The sequence below is a fragment of the Artibeus jamaicensis genome, unplaced genomic scaffold (genome assembly GCF_021234435.1).
Source record: "Artibeus jamaicensis isolate MK-2021 breed Jamaican fruit bat unplaced genomic scaffold, CSHL_Jam_final contig_781, whole genome shotgun sequence".
NCBI lineage: Eukaryota > Metazoa > Chordata > Mammalia > Chiroptera > Phyllostomidae > Artibeus > Artibeus jamaicensis.
Window position 1 is genome coordinate 1904500 of NW_026521968.1, and position 15544 is coordinate 1920043.

Below are 15544 nucleotides of genomic sequence, written 5' to 3' on the forward strand. Positions count from 1 at the left end.
TACTGGACTTATATGCTAATTTCTTATGTAGAACATGTACATCTATGTATGTGAAACTGGCCAACATTTTTTCCCCCTGCACTATCTTTGCAGATTGAGTTGAGAAATTTCCTATCTTTTGTTATGCTATAGAGTAAGTTCAATGATGTAGAGATTCTTCTCCTTGAAAGTGTGGTAGACTTGGCTTATAAAACCCTTGGGCCCAAAGTTTTAGTGGTAATCTTTGACTACCTTGTCAGTATTTGTATGGTTATTAGTATATACAGGTTGTATACTCATTCTCAAGCAATTTCTATTTTCCTGAGAAACCATTTTTTCATCTAGATTTTAAAATTTGTTGGCATAAAGTGGTACAAAATATTCTCATGTTTTAAAATCTTCCTCTATAGTTATCATTATATCACTTTTCTTGCTTTCAATAATGCTTACTTTTGTCTCTTTATTTTTTCTCTTAGTCAGACCTACCAAAGATTTATGTGGTTCATTAGTTTTTACATAGAACAAACTTTGGTTTTACAGATCAACTATAACTTTTTCTGTGTGGCTGTTTTATATTAGCATTAATTTCTGCTACCACCTTTAAGGTTTCTTCCTTTTGTTTTGGGGGGGTTTATTTTATTATTTTGTTTATTGTTTTTTGATATGTGGAGTGAGTCATATGTAGATGGGAAAGCATTATAGACATGACAGGAGTCTATACTCAGTACAAGGGGAACACCAAATAGAAAGGAACCAATCTATAAATGGGGGTAGGGGAAAGGTTTGCTTTCATGATTAAAACATAACTGAATGGTTGGAAAAGGTGCCTAGCTGTTCATACTTGTAAGTGATTATTCACAATGAAATGTTTATGAAAAATTTCATACATACATACTACCTGTAAAACCTGTGGCAGTGGCTCTCTCTAAAGAAGATAAGTGAAGGTTCTGGCATATACATGCCCCTTTATGCTGTTTGATTTCATTTTATCACACACATTTATTATCTGTTCAATAAATAATTTTATGAAATGTGCTAAGTAACAAAATAAAGTCAAGTTACTCCATTGATGACAAGAATTCGTAGACCTGGAAGGACTCTCAGACAAACTGGCTTAAACTGCCTCTTTCATTTAAAGATATCTTGAAACGCTGGGAAGGCACTCTCTGGAGCACACAGTACAGATCTGACATCTCTAGAAGAAGCCAGACTTCACGACTGCATGCAGCCTGCTGTCTGGCCTGCTAATGAGGCAGTGGCTTCAGACAGCAGCCCAGGGCTCCAGGACTCCTTTAGCAAATGTGTGGAGGAAGGCGATCCCTGGATCCAGCCACAATAGTGACAGGAGGGAATGAGAGGTTTCCTGTCTGAGGCAAGTTTTTGCTTTTGTTTCAAAACCCCTTATCTCTGTCAGGTTAGGTCTGCCTCCACTCACCTAACAGCTTGCCTGGCTCTGTTTTTTCTGCTTCTGAATCGGCTCCAGCTCCAGACAGTGTCCCTGTCTGCCCTGCCTTTGACCTGCAACATCTCTTTATTTCCTGAGCACTCCACCTCTGTCCCCAAGTTCAGCCACTTTACTGCTTTTGAAACCAGGAAACAGGAGGCCTTTGTAAATGCAGGTTGTAAATAACCATGAGGTCAAAAATAGGTATTGGAAATTGAGTAGAACAGACATGGAAAATGGAATTAACTAGATGGATGGAGGCAATAAGTGAATATTTATTTGGATGAGGTGGAAGAGCATGTTTTTGTGGGATAGGGAATGAGAAAGAGAGCAGGAAGGAGGTTATATTCAGAAAAGGAAAACACCAAGTTCAAGATCTCAGAGGAGGAGGGAGGAAATAAACACATCAACTGAGTTCTTTTTCTGTTCCTGGAGTCTATGGATATGCACTCATTTAATTTTCACACCTTCCCACATTTTACAGACAAGGGCTCTGAAACTTATGGAATTCAATAGCTTGCCAAGGACCCCAAGCTGGCAAGTGGAAAGGCAGGGGTTAGAGGAAGCTGATAGAGAGGTGGATGGCAGCTTGAACATGAGACTGAAGAGAGGGAAACTTGATGCCTCACTCCAGTTCTGATTGAGGGGAAGTAGACAGTAAGGTGCTGGCTGGAGAAAACAAAAGCCTCAGCTACCAGCTTGCTGTGTGAGATGTCTACTGCATATCCCACTTATCAACAAATCTTGCCAAATCTACTTCCCAAATCTACCTTCGTTTTTAAAAACTTCTTGTTCCAGCTCTCATATTGTAAACAAGTGTGCTTGAGATCTACTAGTGCCACATTTTGGGTTTGTTTTTGTTTTTGCATTGTTGTGCTTTTTGTGGGAGATTCTGCATTTAATTTTTTAACTTTATTTTATTATTGACACTGTTACAGATGTCCCCATTTTCTCTGCTTTGTTCCCCTCCTTCAAGCCCCTGCCCCTCTTTCCCTCTGGTTATCACCACACTGTTGCCTGTGTCTATGTATCATGCATACATACATGTACTTTGGCTAATCCCTTCACTTTCTTTCATCCAGTCCCCTCTCCCCTCCAACAGCTGTCAGTCCATTTGATGTATCCATGCCTCAGTTTCTATTTTTGTGTCAGTTTATTCTGTCTAGTAGATGTCACCTATAAGTGAGATCATGTGGTATTTTTCTTCCTTTGGCTTATTTCACTTAAATCTCCACTCTCTGCAACTCTACTGCCATCACCTGAGCCCAAGATAACATTCTACAATGAATGAACTACCATTTATCCTCAAACTATCATATTAACTTCCCAGTGGTCTTTGCACCCTTAGATTCATTTCTTATAGATAATATGGAGTAATATTCATAATACACATATCCGACCATCTCTTGCTATGTAAAAGTTTCCAATAACTTCCCACTGCCTTTTAGGTATCATTCATTATCCTCAGTGTGAACTATAGCACCTTAAATGACTATCCACTACCCACTCCCTGTCTTAAGCCACTTGGTCTGATCATATTGGCCTTTTCTTTCTCTCTAACTTGATAAGCTTCTTTTAGTATTAGGATCCTTTTTCCACATAGCATTTGTTTCTCTACTTCTTTTTCTGCCTCAATCTTTTGATCCTTTAGGCCTCAGACCCAATGGAACCTCTGTAGGACTGTCCTTCCTGCTTCTGCTGTGTGAACTGATTTGGGGATGACTCCCCCTTTTTACACAGCTAGTCAGTGGAATAATGTATTTAAACTCACACCTAGCATTAAAGTGAAAGTGTTATGAGTGGAGAGATTGTTTTATTGTTAACTCAGTCTGTAGTTGATACTCATTTTGAGTAAATGAATAAATAAGGGAATAAAATATTAAATGGATAAAAGGTCACAAAATCAAATCATAAGTATGGTCTTGTATTATTTAACATGTCACATGTCTAAAGGATGAAAAGGCCCCTTGCACAAACTCTTTCCTGCCACTTACCTGTCTCTGAGGTGATGACTCTTGTCACAGCTCAGCACACATGCCATGCTGATGGGATTCAGCTATGGCCTTCTCTTCACATCAATGAGGTAATCTGACTTGTTGCTTTTGCTTTCTGCATCATCCTTTCCTCCCGGCTGGTCTGTGCCCCTGACCCTTTACTTTCTTTACTTTGGCTTCAAATGTTAGGTGCTGCTGGCATGCTGCTCCTTACTTCCTGTATACTGAGTATCATACCAGAGGTTTTTCTTGGAAAAATTAAAAATAAGAAAACATGTAAAGAGGGGGAAAATCCCTCTGCTCTTTGGAATCCCCATTAATTCACCTCAGGATAGTGTCCTTATTTCTCTCTGGGAGGCTCCAGTGCTCCACAAACCACAGACCCCCAACCACTGCACCGACCCAATGATGACGATGTTGCCAGGCTCAGCAAGGGGCACTGGGCTCTGCCAGAGGGCTCTGGGCCTTTTCCATGTGATGAGTCAACCTGGGCAGACAAGTCCTGATAAAAGGAGTTGTAAATCAGGAACTGTGAACTTTTCCTGCTGAGAAATACTAACAGTTTATAAAGGAGAAAAATAGATAAAACCCCTGGGTATCATTTTTTTTCACTTCACTCTGGGGCCAGCTGTGAAAGGGAAGTGACTGTAAACAGCCTATTAGTAAAACTGCTTTCGTAAAAATAACTCAAAGGGAAGTCATAAGTAATTGTTACCTCAGCTGGGGCTTTACACCTCATTTAAAAAGGCAAAAGAAATAGAATTAAGCTCTAAGATGCACCTCTCTTACCAAAAACAAAACAAAACAAAATCCAGAGCTCATTTTGTGAGTGGAGATGGATCCTTATGGCACTGTAACACAGCAAGACACCTTAGCCTCCCTCATTTTCTCTGGGATGATACCAGCTCTCCATCACTGTGCTGACATTCTCCCTGCTTCCCATTGTTTCTGCTGAGTGCTCATTGTGGACAAAACATGCAGGAAAGAGAAAATTGTGTTCAGAGCTAGACAATATTAGAAGACACATTGTAATGGCAAGCCACAGGTCCAGCTTCCTTAGGAAGCAGAAGAAAGTTCAATCTTTCCTGAGCTGTTAAAAGAAGAAAACATGAAAGATGCTATTTCTGACCTCAATCTTGAAAAACAGGAAGAAAGAAGAAGGAAGACAATTCTGCATAAGAAGGGGCAGCAGGAATAGAAGCTTTAGGGAGAAAAATCTCTGATGAAGCTAGGAAACATTCTAAGGTCAGAGTGCCACTTATTATGTCCTTAGTGAACATATTGGGTTGCCAAAAAACCCATTCAGGTTTTTTTCTGTAAAATAAAAGACACATTTTTCATTTTCACCAATAACTATTGATTTGGATATTTTGAGTATGTCAGCTATCTCCCACATGGTAGAACATTGATTGTTCTCAGTTAATGTCTCGGTTTGATCACTATCAACTTCAAGTGGTCCACACGACTATGGAGCATCATACAGCGAGAAATCTTTAGCACAAAAATTCACAAACCAATTTTGACACATTTGATCAATCATAGCAACTTCTCCACATACTGCACAAATATTTTTATCTTTCTTGAAATAATGAAGCATAACATGTTGAAAATGTTGCATATTTTCTTCTATCTTTAATATTAAAATGGCTGTGCAAAAATTCACCAATTTTGGTAAGTTTTTTTAAATGCATTCTGATATTACACCTGGCACAGTACAATCTAACAATTGTTTTTGAAAGAAGTTAAAGACAACCAAGCACTACTAGAGCCATTTTTTCAAAAAACCAAATCTTAATCCATCTTCAGGAAAAAAGGCGAATGAACTTTTTGCCCACCCAATAATTATAAATCAAAGGTAAAAGTCTGTTTTAAATGTTAGTTGGCTTGTGTCTGAAGTCTTATTATTATTCTTCTGTTGCATTCTGTGGAGAATATGGCAGCCTTGGAGGATGGGTCTGTGATCTCAAAGAGGCTGCTGCATGCCTCAGCACTGTAGGGTCCTGGCCTCCCTGGCTGGCAGCATCCATTGGCTGTCCCTCCTTCTAGGGGGGATAACATAAATACCCTCTTGCTTCCATCCCCAAGGCCTGGCTTGTCAGAAGGCATTCCAAAGCTGAGCCTCACAGGGATGCTGGAGACCACTGGAGACTTTTGCGAGACCAATGGGGCCTTGGTCTCCTTGGCTGGATTTCAGGCCCAACACCTCAGGTCCCAGGGAGCCTGGCATGACCTTGGGCAGGGTTTGTTTATTAGCTGTTCTGTTAAAGTTCCATTCACTGGTTTAAATAAACAACTCAGATCTAATTCAAGGCTCTCCCCCAGCAGCCTTAAATCAAAGGAAGCTTCTGTTATACTTTATTACTTTACTTGCAAATTTGAATGAAAAGAAGTGGGCTGCCAAGACCAAATTGCTTTATGGTTCAGTTGCAGCCACATAGCAAGTTTAGCTCAAAGCCAGCATTTGCACCCCAAATCCTTCCAGTGTTTTCCTTTTGGGAGCCTCTTTATTGTGAGAGCTGCAGAAAAGAATGCCTGGCATATGCCAGGAATGACCATTTAGAATGGATGTGTTTTGGTTGGAGATGGTGAGGTGGTGGGAAAGCTCACAGGCCCAGGTACTGGGGGAACTAAGTTTTTTAGGCCACGCTTCGCCATAACATAGATCTGTGACATCAGGAGTCACCCTGCATCTTTGACCTCTAGTTCCTCCTTTTGGTGAAATTTAGGGACAGGGCAAGACAATCGTAATGTTCTTATTAGTTCTAACATTCCATGGCCCTGTAATTCAACCGCTAGAGCACAGCAGTCCTAGGAGTATGGAGCTAGATCTAAACTGGCCAGCCAGCAGTGCAACTTGGGCATGTGAGTGAGAAGGATTTCTCCCAGGGGATACAGGTCAAGACAGCATCACATCATGGTTGTTTCTAGCTAGCTGGTGCACTTCATCTCTGCTCATCTGCTGTTTTGACTGCCTAAATATATGCATTGTTTTCCCTTACATATTCACCATCCTCTCCTGCAGGGAGACAGTCTCAGGTTCTACCTGGCTGTGCATGCAACCCAAACTCCATGACCCCTGGGTGAGGTACAACTCTGACTATTAAGTCTAGAATGGCTCCCATGACTATGTCATAACCTAAAACCCAAGGGCTCTGTCCCCATATGCCTAAGCTACACCAGTGAAAAAGTAATGTGAAAACCAAATGAACAAATTTTAGAGAGGAAAATAAGACAGGAGAATTGAAAGCACAGCACAGTTACTGACCAGTGACTACTGTGTGTTGCTAGTTCTCTACCTTCCCAGCTCTGTTCAATCTATAAAAGTGACCCAAGTCACTGAAGAGAAATAGCAGAATCAGCTTCTGTAGGTGAGCGGGGATGCTAGGTGTCCCATCTCACAGCCTTGGTCCTGCTCTCTGCTCATTGCTCCTGGGGTCACAGTGGAGGTGGATTTAGGAAAGGTCACTGTCCAGGGCACTGTGTATCCTTTTGACCTTCTTCCTGTGGTGTCGGGCTCTGAGGGTTGAGAGTTTCTTAGGCAGTGTAGCCTACCTAGCAATACCGTCGAAGACAATTTCCTCAGTATTTTAGTAGCTGTGCTGTTTATCTGCTTCTCATCTGTTCCATGTACAAGCCACTACTGTCAAAGATCTGGTGCCATTACCATTTCAAATGAGGTCTTTTGTTTAATTGCTTCTGTGCTCTGCCCAGCTCTCCTCTCAACAGACTTCAGTGATTCTCCTGGGGACCCTGACTATTCCCACCAGCCTGGGACATGTCCTCTGGCAGGGAACCCTTAATGGAAGATATTTCTAAAGTGATATGAAGGTGGATTTACCTCTTTCTAAGCCCAGAGCTTTGAGTCACTACTTAAAACTGCTTCGGCTCAGAGTTTAGGAGACATTTTTCTGTTTTCACCCCTGCAAGGCTTTCATACTAACAAACTCTCAATCAACTTAGATCAAAGACCATGGGAAGAAAATGTCTCTCCTGGAAGACCTGTGTTGCCTTCCACCTGGCTGCCAGGCTGGCTAGCTGGGAGATGAAGTTCATCTCTCTTTTGAGGAGCACTGCTGAGAAATGCAAGAGGTGGCAACACACCTGTATTTTGTCTACTATAATGACCCCTAATTCTTCCACCATATCTGGAGTGCAATATTGACTTTTTTTTATTTTCATTCTGTTTGGATACTGTTCAGGTCCTCCATTTGTTTCCTTTCTTCCGACAGGGTCTTCCTCTTTAATTTTAACTGGGGTGGCTAGTTACCAACTCAGAAGCCAAACAGCCCAATGGGGGTGTGCAATGCTCCAGACACCATGATATGGCAGGGTAACTCCTCACAGCTACTCTTCTCTATACCCGACCAGCTGCTATGTGGCAGTGGTGGGCCCTGCTTGGTACAATGCAGTTGGAGAGACCAGGTATACTATTTTCATTGCCTTTGCTGACTTCTGGCTTCTGGCTTCATGCCCAGGTGTTCTGGTGAAACCAACTGTAAATTCCACAAGACTTCTCTCCAGAAACTGCTACCTGGGGGCAGTGATGTGGCTGCTTATGGAAATTCCCACACTCTGCACTGCACAGAAGTCTTCCCTCCCAGTGTGCCACCATGGCCAAGGAGAGTCCCCTGTATGGAGCATTCCCTTTGAGCCTTTCAGCATTTCCTCACTTGCAACCTCCCTCAACTTTGAAACAACCAAAATAACACAAGAGCAACCAGGTTTTCCCTAAATGTATCTTCTGAGGCCCAAACTGCCTTCCGAGAAAGATGAGCTACCACTCTGTCCTGGCTGTCCTTATCTTTCACCTTTGTGTTCTGTGTAGTTTATATCCTCACAGTTCAGTAGCACCCTCCCATTGTGCTATACTTAGAAAGACATCTTCCCTGTTTTGGGGCTTTCTTCCTCAGTTCAGTCAGGACTGCAATGGTGATAAGGGGAAAGGAGTTGGTCTTCAAGATGGTACCAGTATCCGGAAGCTCCCAAACCTGATATGCTACTCACAGAATGAGAAGGAGGGAGGTGCAACTGGCATCTCCATGTAAAACAAAGACCCGTTTGGCCTGAACTGCTTTCCCAGAACTCTATGTGGACTGTGGAAATAACTAGACTTAAGAACTAGTGGATTGTGTAAAGGCTCTATTTTCACAGCAAACAAAAAGCAGTTCCTCAGGAAAAAAATGGTCACTGTTTGATTATACACAGACAGAATCATAGATTAACAGAATCTGGGAAAACCACGCTGCCTTCTCACATGACCATTCCATAATGACAATGCTAATTCACATGTTATCATTATGGGAGAGTCAGCCTGGGGTGCAAAATCAGAGAAATTGTGCAATAAAAAATCTTCTACATCTCATTTTGTTCTTTCCTTATTCAGATCTTTCACAATTTTGATTAGTGCCTTTGTCCACTTGGAGAATATTTTATGATCAGGTTGTTAGAGGAATTCATCCATGGCTGTTTGGCTGCCTGAAACAAATAAATAAAATAAAATAATATAATATAAAGTAAATAAAGTAAAATAAAAAATAATGTACAGAGAAAGCCAATAAAATAGCCCTTAAAACTCATGTGTGTTTTTGTGCACATCCTGAGTCTTTAGGGTTCATGCCTTCCCCTCTGCTGGAGAGAGGAGATGCTTGCAAAGAGGCTGTTTTTTGCCAAATGTGAACACAGGGGAGACCCAGGCTGGCAGCTGCCCACAGCTCCTTGATGGGCCTCTTCTAGAAGGAAGATTGATGTGACTCAGCAAAGCCCTCATTAAGTGAGTCACATCATTAATAAAAGGTGCAGATTACAAAGTGGTGTTTATTTCAGTGTTGATAGAAACCAGCACAGAGTGGCCTTGAGTCAAAAATAACCTTGGGCTAAACACATTGAACTGGATCAGATCTGAAATCCCAGGCATTCATTCCTCCCTGAAGGCAAATTCACATTCAGATACTGCTGCTGTCTTCTTTGACCTACAGATGAGTTGCTCCTCATGACCAGGTTTTTCCCTGTGCTTGACAGTTTACAAAGCCCATCCACTTACAACTCCCTTGCCCTGATTGAATAAGTCTTAAACAATGATTCAGTGATGTGGTCAGGTTTGGGGATGTCCTGGGTCAGAATCACAGGTTTGTTTTTTTTTCAAGAAGTGTGAATTTGGTTAACTCATTTAACCTTTTAAACTTCTGGAGTAAATTAAAGCACCTCTAATCACTCTTAGTACTCTCAGTAAGCCTATCCAATGTCCTTATCTGGACTCAATGTCCTTGTATTTTTCAGTTTATTGGTGTGGACAATAATAGTATCTGCACCATAAGGTGGGAAGATTAAACTAGGTAATATAATTAATAAAATAATCTCAATGGGTGGCACATAAAAAGAGCTCAAGAAATGTTATTTTAAGACATCGGGAGTGTAGGCATTATGTCAATTAATAGACAAGGAAAATGGAGTTGAGAAAAATTGTTTGTCCAAGGTCATAGGAGTAGGACCCAATGTTACCACAAGTTGAAATAAGTTTTTCTGACTTCAAAGCCTGTGTTAGAATTCTAAGTCAAACATAGTACAGGTCTCTGTAGGATGGGTACATTTTTTCTTGACTGTTGATTTTCTCTTGACTGTCTCACATTTTCCTCCTGATCCTTATTGGTCTACTATTTGGTTCATATCCACTTTGATTTATATGTCAGTGGCTGGGAATACCCTCGTGAACAAGACAAGGTGCTTACTCCCTTGCAGTTGTTATAGTGAAGTACCGAGGCCATTATAACGTGGTGTGTTGGGTAATATGACCATACATGGGAGTAGCACCTCACCACCCTTGGCTAGGGAGCTGAGGGGAGAGTGTGATCAAAGAAGAGCTGGCATTTACTAGTTGGTCCAATAAATATTTATTAACTGACTGCCAGTTTCCTCCCAACTAGATAATTTGAAGCTGAGGTCTGAAGTGTCATGGGGGTCAGTCAAGTGAAGATAGAGAGGAAACCCAGGCATTCAGGATCAATGCCTGCTGAGAGGTGCATAGGAGAGGACATGCCCTGTCCAAGAAGCTGCAGTGGAATCAGTGCAGGGCCAAGGAGTCCCTTAAGAATTTAGACCTTATTCTGAAGGTGGTCATTCTGCTTCCAACAACATTTTGACTTAGGTTATTTGAAGCAATTCTGCTGACATCACCATGTTTTGATACCAGGAGAGTTTGATGCAGGAATAACACATACCCTTTAATAGGTAAAAAAGCACACCTTCATTACCAAGCAATGCAGCCAACATTATTCATGGTATACATGATTCTTAGGTCAGGCCAGCTGGAGAGAAAGTCTGTTTCGTGTATTATTTGATGAGTTTTTGAGTTAAAAGTGCAATAATTATAAGTACATGAGAAGAAAATATGGATGAGTATTTCTGTAATCCTCAGATTGGTAGGAATAAAAATACTGGGAAACATTGACAGGTATACCTTCTGGGGCTGCAAAAGAATTTTAAAAAAACCTATAAAAGTTAAAATATAAACAGATATTAAATTGGTTGTAATTATGGCATTAAACAATAATATAATTTAAGTAATTAAAAAATTCTAATGCATAAAACTTTCTAAAAAAACAAAAGGAACAAGCTGAACAGTTCAGTAGATTTCTTTTTTTTTAAATTTTTTTATTGATTATGCTGTTACAGTTGTTCTATTCCCCCCTTCATTCCCCTCCACCCTACCCCCCGTCCCCACCATTACCCCCCCTTTAGTTTATGACCATGTGTCTCAAGTTCTTTAGATTCTATATTTCCCATGCTATTCTTGCCCCCCCATCTATTTTCTATCTACTGTCTATGCTACTTATTTTCTGTACCTTCTCCCCCCCTTCTCCTCTTCCCACTCCCCTGTTGCTAACCCTCCTTGAGATCTTCATTTCTATGTTTCCACTCCTGATCTAGCTGTCCTTTTAGTTTGCTTTTGTTTTAGGTGTGGTTGTTAATAACTGTGAGTTTGTTGTCCTTTCACTGTTCATGTTTCTTTAACTTCTTTTTCTTAGATAAGTCCCTTTAACATTTCATATAATAAGGACTTGGTGATGATGAAGTGCTTCCCAGATAAGTAGATTTCTGAGCTGCTCATAAAGGATGAAATATACAGAATACCCAAGGGCAGCGAATTACATCTGTTTGATGCAGCAATGGATGTGTGTCAAGTTCATAGAACAGACCTGGCAGAGATCTGGAACTATTTGTTGAATGAATAAACACAGGATGATTTTTAGCTTCACTAGCAATTTTTCAAGAATACTTTAAAAACCCTACAGTATTTATTTTTCAATCATTAATTTAGTCAAGTTTAAAGATATTGATGATATTCAATCTGAGAGGATATGAGAAATTTCAACTACAATGTTCATTGAGGTAGACTTTATTGATAATAAATAAGAAACAATTAATCCTTATTAAAGAGGGACTGATTAAGTAATTTAGAAAATATGCATGCATATAATGAAATACCATGCAGTGATTCAAAATGTTTATATAGATCTATATCAATTTAGAATGAAAACATATATGTGATATTTTTGAAATTTAAAACCATAGAAGAAATAATTTGAGAGTTTACTATTAAGTATAATGTTTGATATAGTTTTCTAGAAGTTAAAGTTGTGAATTAATGAAGTTATCCTCTGGTCTTAGTTTACTAAAGCTTTTGTTAAATTAATTTTTTTAATCTACTGTTGCTTATGAGAATCTTGGTATTCATTAATTTAATGTACCTTGTAGGTATTCTTTCCCCATTCCCCTTTCTCTTCCAAATTCTCATTCTAATGAAATTTTGCCACAATGTATCTGCATAATAGCCCCTTTTCATTTAGTCCTGCTGAACAATCTGATGAGTTCTTACTTCTTGCTTTTTTTCTGTTACCTCTTTTATTATTTCCTTCTCCCCATTATTTAATCTCTTTAACATGTTTTAATTTTTATTTCATAATTATCTTTTTCTTTCTTTGTGCTAAATTATCAGATCAAGTTTTTGGCTCAGGTCCCGTACGACAGTAAAGGGAGGTGAACATTGATTTTATCCATCGTGGGTAACAGACTAGTAAAGGTCACAACACTAGCAAAAATCCTGAACAGGAATGAGGTCTCCACACAAATACGGCAGTGACTTAAGAACCAGGTCACTGAGATAAAGGAGCAATTACCTGGTTTCACACCAAGCCTGGCAATACTACAGGATGGCAACAGAGGTGACTCCAATCTTTATATAAATGTGAAGCTGAAGGCTACAGAGGAGATTGGGATCAAAGCCACTCACATTAAGTTACCAAGAACTGCCACAGAATCTGCCACAGAATGAGGTGTTAAAGTACATTACATCTTTGAATGAAGACTTCACCATACACCATACACGGGTTCATAGTGCAGCTACCTTTAGATTCAGAAAATCCCATTAACACCAGAGCAGTGGTCAACACTATTTCACTGGGGAAAAATGTGGACGGATTGACTAATATCAGTGCTGGAAAATTTGCTAGAGGTGACCTAAATTGCTGTTTCATCTCTTGTGCACCTAAAGGATGCTTGGAACCCATCAAAGGGACAAGGGTGCAGACTGCTGGGAGGCACACTGTGGTGGCTGGGTGCAGCAAAATAACTGTGCAGTTAATAATAACTGTGCGGCACCCCCCAGCATGACCTGCCTCTGTGGAACCATGCCACAGTGACCATGTGCTACTCCAAGACTGCCAGCCTGGATGAGGAGGTAAGTAAAGATGATATCCTGGTGGTCTCAACTGGTCAGCCTGAAATGGTGAAAGGGGAGTGGATTAAACCTGGAGCAATCTTCATCAACTGTGGAGTCAACTATGTCCCAGATGATACTAAACCAAGTGGGAAAAAGACTGTGGGTAATGTGGCATACAGTGAGGCAAAGGAGAGGGTGGGCTTCATCACTCCTGTTCCTGGTGGCATTGGGCCATGCTAATGCAGAGCACAGTAGAGAGTGCAAAGTGTTTCCTGAAGAAATTTAAGCATGGAAAGTAGCTGATTCAATATACCAAGCTTAACCTCAAGACACCTGTTCCTAGTGACATTGATATATCGTGATCCCACAAGCCAAAGCCCATTGGTAACCTGGCTCGAGAAATTGGTCTGTTCTATGAATAAGTGGAAATATATGGGGAAACAAAGGCCAAAGTTTTGCTGTTGGTGCTGAAATGCCTGAAGCCGCAACCTGATGGAAAATATGTGGTGGTAACTAGAATAACTCCAACTCCCCTGGGAGAGGGGAAGAGCATGACCACAATCAGACTGGTGCAAGACCTTGGAGCACACCTCCATCAGAATGTCTTTGCATGTGTATGGCAGCCTTCTCAGGGCCCCACCTTTGCAATATAAGGTAGTGCTGCAGGTGGTGGCTACTCACAGGCCATTCCTATGGAAGAGTTTAATCTGCACCTCACTAATGATATCCATGCCATCACTGCAGCTAATAACCTCATGGCTGCTGCCATTAATGCCCACATATTCCATGAACTGACCAGACTGACAAGGCTCTCTCTAATCAGTTGGTACTATCAGTAAATGGAGTGAGAAAGTTTTCTGATACCCAAATCCAGAAGTTCTGGAGACTAGGTGTTGAAAAGACCAACCCTATAACACTGACAGATGAAGAGATAAACAGATTTGCTAGACTGGATATTGATCTGGAATCTATAACCTGGCAAAGAATGTTTGATACCAATGATTGATTCCTGAGGAAGATCACAATCAGACAGTCCATGTGTGCCCTTTCTTTGATCTCCAACAGAGAAAGGGCACACATGGATGGCCCAGTTTGATATCTCTGTAGCCAGTGAAATCATGGCTGTCCTGGTTCTGACCAGTTCCCTAGAAGACAGGAGAGAGAAACTGAGCAAAATGGTGGTGGCATCCAGCAAGAAAGGGGAGCCTATCAGTACTGAAGATCTGGGGATGAGTGGCGAATGGACCGTGCTCATGAAGGATGCAGTCAAGCCCAATCTCATGCAGACATTAGAGGGCACTCCAGTGTTTGTTCCCACTGGACTGTTCACTAATATCAAGCATGGGAATTCCTCTATCATTGCAGACCAGATTGTGCTCAGACTTGTTGGCCCAAAGGATTTGTAGTGACTGAAACAGGATTAAGATCTGACATTGGAATGGAAAAGTTTTTTTAACATCAATGCCGGTGTTCTGATCTCCACCCTCATGTGGTGGTGCTTGTTGCTACTGTCAGGGCTGCATGGAGGTGGCCCCATGGTGACTGTATACTGTCTCTTCCCAAGGCTTACATAGAGGACAACCTGGAGTTGGTTAAAAAAGGCCTCAGTAACTTGAAGAAACAGATTGAAAATGCCAGAATGTTTGGCCATGAATGCATTCAAGACAGATACAGAGACTGAGCTAGACCACGTCAGCCACCTTGCCAAAGAACATGGCTTTGGACGCTGTGAAATATACTTACTCAGCAGAAGGGAGCAAGAGCGCCCTAGCCCTGCTCAGGCTGTCCGGAGAGCAGCTAAGGCAATTAGCAGTTTCCAGCTCCTCTATGACCTCAAGCTTCCAGTTGAAGATAAAATCAGGATCATCACACAGATCTATGGGGCAGATGACATTGAGTTGCTCCCTGAAACTCAGCACAAGGCAGAATCTACACAAAGCAGGGCTTTGGGAATCTGCCCACCAGCATGGCCAAAATGCACCTGTCCTTGTCTCAAAATCCAAAGCAAAAAGGCGTGCCCATCTGCTTCATCCTGCCCATTTGTGACCTCCGCACCAGTGTTGGGGCAAGTTTTCTGTACCCCCTGATGGGGATGATGAGCACAATGCCTGGACTCCCTACCTGGCCCTGTTTCTATGACACTGACTTGGACCCTAAAACTGAACAGGTGAATGGTCTCCTCTATACAAACTGTCCATCTTCAAGAAATTAATTAGAAAATTAGGCCAGTATGTATTCAGCCTACTGTCAAGGGTGTTGGGAAGTCAAAAGAAATTAGTCTCTATCCTAAAGATCTGAAAGTAGTGGGAGTTTCCCCAGAAGCCTCTCCTTTGGCCTTCATTCCCATCATGTCTAAATTAACATATATCATGCACATACCTGTTTACTAAAATCTCACAGAATAAAAGAAAG

At 41.2% G+C, this 15544-nt stretch overlaps 1 pseudogene; it reads left to right on the plus strand.

Moving 5' to 3' along the window:
• The window catches only part of LOC119056309 (C-1-tetrahydrofolate synthase, cytoplasmic-like), a 153624-nt pseudogene extending 138280 nt beyond the window's left edge, over positions 1 to 15344 (plus strand).
• Positions 15345 to 15544: the final 200 nt, after the last annotated feature.